At 42.6% G+C, this 5,770-nt stretch overlaps 1 pseudogene; it reads right to left on the reverse strand.

Moving 5' to 3' along the window:
- Positions 1-279: 279 nt before the first annotated feature.
- Positions 280-5,406, reverse strand: LOC115077037 (annotated as a pseudogene).
- Positions 5,407-5,770: the final 364 nt, after the last annotated feature.

Raw genomic sequence — 5,770 nt, forward strand, 5'->3', positions numbered from 1 at the left:
GGCTAGGTGGCCTGTGGAGAGGAACATCTTGCTGGTGCCAGGTGGATGTACCCTTTTTTTTTTGGGGGGGGGGGGGTTATTGTGTTTGGCATTTGGTAGCTCTGGTGAATTACTATGTTAATAAAGCTGTGGCCTTTTTGACATACCATTCAGTTATTGGTTGTATTATTCAGGGTTGGGTCTAATTTTGTAAAGGAAGCCAAGAGAGAGGGGCCATGATTCCTGTTTGCCCATATTATGTGGAATCAAACAATGCCTCCAATCTAAAACCTACTAAAATCACCACAGTGCAACTATCCTGTCATCTTCTGTTTTCTTCTTTTCTTGTTTTTCCTTTTCTTTCTCAACTTCTTCCACATTTAAATGGTTGACATTGTCTCATGACAACTGGCTCTATGTTCTTAACTCCCTGACTGTACATCTCCAAGAAGACCCTTAATAATGAGTTTAATACAGAGATCATCTGTTTTGATAGTTTCATTTTTCTCCAGGAATTCTTGCACTGATTCAGCTCCTCTGCCGATGGCATTAATTTTCCATGATGGTGCATGCCAGAGGGATCCATCTAGTACAGCCTGAGAGTCCCATCACAGTCAAACCCTACGATCAAGACAGATATCCCAAAGGGTCTGCGCCCATTACTCTGTATATAGTGCTGCTTAAGGCTGGCAGTGTTGCATGTGATGTATTCCACTGTGACAGGATCTTCCGCTGTGAGTCTGTGACTCGGCCATTCCACACAGGCTCTGCTTATAACTATCTTGGTATTGGCTATGAAGCCTGCAAACGCCATGCAGACATTTTCATCAAGGGCACAGATCTTCCATGCTGTTCTGTTATCCTGGAGTTTAGCTACTGTTTATTCTCAACTCCAAGGACAATTATGTTTTCCTCATACACCAAGCTCAGTGGCATTTTTCTTCACGGCCTCCTGCATATACTCCACCCGGAAGAGGTGCCTGACAGGGGAGAAGATGGTGATGGAACAGTCATGGCTCATGTCCAGGATGAGGTGGCAGCGTGACACTGGCAAAGCCCAAAGCACATACCTGTTTGGTTAAATTATCAATGGATAATAATGCATGCAGACTTTAAAATCCACCTAAAGCAGACCCCTGGGAACACTTCCCCTAAAAGGTTTGCACGTCATATCACAACACATATTTTTCAGACAGCAGATTTATGCAGGTAAATTGCTAGTTACATGTGTAAAAGAATTTGAAAATTGTCCTCACTACAATTAATTTCATATGTAAAGCTCATAGCCCCATTAGCTTAATAATAGTTAACTAAAGCCATATCTTCTAAAAGTGGTATAATCTACGGCTTCTCTTGGCTTGATGTGCACATACCTTGTGCCTATAAAGCAACAGAGGGAGTCATAAGAAGACCTAGCAACAGGATGTAGTAAAGAGAGGAGGAGAGACTCTTTCCAGCGAGAAATTGTAAGAAAGACCCTCACACTCCTCTAAATCTGAGAGAAGACCCATACATAGTAGCATAGTAACATAGTAATGATGGCAGAAAAAGACCAAAGTGGTCCATCTAGTCTGCCCAGCAAGCTTCCCAAGATAGTAACTGCCGCTCTGTGCAGGTTAACCCCATGTTTCTCTAAAGGGTAGTAACTGCCTCTCCATGCAGGTTACCCCCATGTTTCTCTAAAGGGTAGTAACTGCCTCTCCATGCAGGTTACCCCCATGTTTCTCTAAAGGATAGTAACTGCCGCTCTGTGCAGGTTACCCCCATGTTTCTCTAAAGGGTAGTAACTGCCGCTCTGTGCAGGTTACCCCCATGTTTCTCTTAAGGATAGTAACTGCCGCCCTGTGCAGGTTACCCCCATGTTTCTCTTAAGGGTAGTAACTGCCGCTCTGTGCAGGTTACCCCCATGTTTCTCTTAAGGATAGTAACTGCCGCCCTGTGCAGGTTACCCCCATGTTTCTCTTAAGGATAGTAACTGCCGCCCTGTGCAGGTTACCCCCATGTTTCTCTTAAGAGTAGCAACTGCCGCTCTGTGCAGGTTATCCCCATGTTTCTCTAAAGGGTAGTAACTACCGCTCTGTGCAGGTTACCCCCATGTTTCTCTAAAGGGTAGTAACCGCCGCTCTGTGCAGGTTATACCCATGTTTCTCTAAAGGGTAGTAACTGCCGCCCTGTGCAGGTTACCCCCATGTTTCTCTTAAGGGTAGTAACCGCCGCTCTGTGCAGGTTATCCCCAAGCTTTCTGTTAAGGGTAGTAACTGCCGCTCTGTGCAGGTTATCCCCAAGCTTTCTGTTAAGGGTAGTAACTGCCGCTCTGTGCAGGTTATCCCCAAGCTTTCTGTTAAGGGTAGTAACTGCCGCTCTGTGCAGGTTATCCCCAAGCTTTCTGTTAAGGGTAGTAACTGCCGCTATGTGCAGGTTACCCCATGTTTCTCTTAAGAGTAGTAACTGCTGCTCCATACCGGTTAAGCTTTTTTATTTATTCCCATCCTCTAGCCTTTTAGGAACTTTTACAAACCTTGGGAAACAAACAAAGCCAAAGCAATAGACACCTAAGATGTTAACAACTCTAGGATGGTACTCAAGCATATCCAGCATAGCTCCCTGCTTCAACGGCAGGGGAGAAGATAAACAACCAATAAGGGCTGTATAACATAGTCTGAGTAGAACAAATAAGCATGGGTGTAGCTTGCTTATTGCGGCGGTTACTACCCCTACTACCCCTAACTTATCAGCTAGATATTCACTTGGATGCAGCTCCATCACTGCTTTTTACATTAATGGTGGGGGTGGAAAGGAAATAGAACCAAGAGCTAAGAGAAACAGATAAGTATGAGAGAAAAAAGTGTGTGAGGCTTGCTGGGCAGACTGGATGGGCCATTTGGTCTTCTTCTGCCGTCATTTCTATGTTTCTATGTTTCTATATTATTAGGAAGGGATAGATAGGAGCTCAGTGGAGTCATAGTGTAGTGGTTTAATCAGCAAGCTAGGTCCCAGTGAAACCAAGGTTTAAATCCCACTGCCATTTCTTGTGTCCATAGGCAAATCACTTTACTCTCCATTACCTTATTTACAAGGTTAGGGGGTTATTTTCCAAGCAGCATTATGGGCTTTTCACATGCGTTAAGGTGTTTTCATATGTGAAAAGCACCGTAATGCATGGTGTGATGCTAATTTAGAAAAGGGGGAGGGGTTTGGGGTGGGATTTCTGTCCAAGTGGGCTGGCTTCACAAATTGCAAAGCCATATTGCACAGTTTTAACACCAGAAATAACTACACCTTTTTCATTAAGCTGTGTGATATGGTTATATCACACTTTGCCATCTTTTTGCAAATAGTGTTTTCAGTATTAGGGGCCACTTTGACATTCAGAGTGAGAAGTACGAATAGCCCACGCCATCTTTAAAAATGGCGTGGGCCATCCAGTGACAGGGGCCGGCCAATGGCACGGATACCCTGTCACATGGTAAGGGCAAAGGCCATTGGCGCCATTTTTATTAGTGGCAGCCGACGGCCTGAGAGCGGGAGATCGCTCCCGCACCCCCACTGGACCACCAGGTACCTGTAAAAAGTTTTGGGAGGGTCGGGGAAGCTAAGGGATTAGTTTTAAAGGGTCGGGGTGGGTTTTTTGTTTATCGGCTCGGGCGCAGCCGATAAAAAAAAAACCCGATCGGGCCGGACAAAAAAAAAACCCACGATGTGAATCGGAACCGGAATCAGAACCGATTCCGGTTCCGATTCACATCTCTAGTACCTGAATGTAATCTGCTTTGAAGTGCCAAAAAGGAGAAGATAAATCAAATAAATTGGAGCTTCCAATAGTAACATTGTGTTGGATGGCCAGGTAATACTCATTATCCAGATTTTTATTTTTTAATAGAGGAACTGGAGTGAAGTGGAAAGCGCTCAGTACTAAAAAGATTTTTGTATCATTATTTTGAGTTTGAATATCTGTCAGGGACTCCAGTAGATATTGACCATGGTTATTCTGGTACTGTTGAGCAACAGCAGAAATGAACTGGGAGAAAGTTCATCTATCTAGTAGTAAAAAGTTTTTTCTTCTGTGAAATTCTTTTTTTTTTTTTTCTTTTTTTTAAATTCTTTATTTATTCAAATTTCTCATTATATAACAGGACATAAATCATATCTATAACATATGCTGTTATTTCATAAACATTTCAACAACAATCATAATCAGCCATTATCCATACAGCATAGACTAGAATTAGTTTTTACAAAATTTTCAATAGTTACCATTTAAGATAAACTTGAAGGGAGAGGCGAATGTAAACTCAGAAGAGAATTTTAGGAAAAAACAACAATTATTAATTTTAAAGGGCATTAACATAGCATATTACTCCAGCTACTACATTTATTTACCCATTACACATTGGTCGGAATTGGGGAGGAAGTAGTTGGTGACCTGGCTTCCACAAATTTCTTAAACTGTTCAAACTGAAAGAAAATATAAACTTTGTTGCCTTTTTTTAGAATACATTTACATGGGTAACGTAAAACATAAGAAAAACCCAAATCAATAGCTTTCTGTCTAAAAGAAAGAAATTCTCTTCTCCTAATTTGAGTGGCCTGAGCCACATCTGGAAACAATTTCACTGGCTGACCATAGAAATTCAAGGGAAACTTCCTAAAATAAGATTTCATGATTAAATTAACATCTTGCTTATAAATAAAAGATGCTAAGAGAGTACCCCTCTCTATAATATCCAAACTTGAATTCTCAAGGAAGCTAGTCAAATTAGCGGGAATATTTACCTGGTTAATTTCTACAGCCAAGGTTCTCCTATTAATAAAGTAACAAGAATTTATTGACGGTAATTGATCAGATGAAAAAGAGAGAACCTCGTTTAGAAATCTTTTTAGAGTAGTAAATGGGATTTCTCCCGCTATCTTAGGAAAATTTAAAATCCTAATATTTAGATGTTTTGCGCTATTTTCCATAGCTTCCAATCTCCTAATGCAAGATATTTGTTCTCTTATAATTGTCCCATTTATTTCTTGAATCGTTTTTATCTTATCTTCTGTCACGCCAATTCTAGTAGACATCTGTGTGATCTGTTCTTTAACTTCTTCTGCTTTCACTTGGGAATTTTGAGCAACAGAGTCCATTTTTTTTTCTAATCTATTCATGGAGGTTCCAAGTCCCACCATAACCTCCCAGAGACTTTCCAATGTTATAGACTGCGGTTTTAAGAAACTAACCGCAGGCTTACCTCCAGTTTCTGCTGTAATCTGGGCTCGATCCCCCGCAGACAAACTCTCTCCCTCCACCACTCCGGTTATCTGCAGCCCAGTCTCACCTCCTCTCCCGCCGGGCTCCTCTCTTTCCACGGCATTTTGGGAGGTTGCAGCGCGCTCCTCAGCCGAAACTTCTCCCCCTTCCTGCACCCGACGCTTTCGCCGCGTCATCGGTCTGCGCCGGGCTCAGTTCGGCGTCGGCATCACGCTGTGCTGGGGGTTCACGTTGTTCAGGGCTCAAGGACACCTCCTCCAGGAGAGCTCCATGCTCTCTTCCACATGGGCTCTCAGCAGATTCTTCGGTTCCTCGATTAACTGAAGCAGACAGGAACCGGTCTATTTCCAGCTGAGTCATGGGTGGTAAGGATTCAGTAGGATAAATCCTCACCTTACCCTTTCTTTTAGCAGGCATATTAAATTTCAGGAAAAAACAACTTTCAGCGTGGAGCTCGAGCATTCCTGCCTCCTGCTATGCCGCCATCTTGCCTCTGAAATTCTTTTTCTAATCATTCTTTAAAGTAAAGCGACCAGTTTT

This window comes from Rhinatrema bivittatum, chromosome 15, assembly GCF_901001135.1.
Source record: "Rhinatrema bivittatum chromosome 15, aRhiBiv1.1, whole genome shotgun sequence".
NCBI classification, from domain to species: domain Eukaryota; kingdom Metazoa; phylum Chordata; class Amphibia; order Gymnophiona; family Rhinatrematidae; genus Rhinatrema; species Rhinatrema bivittatum.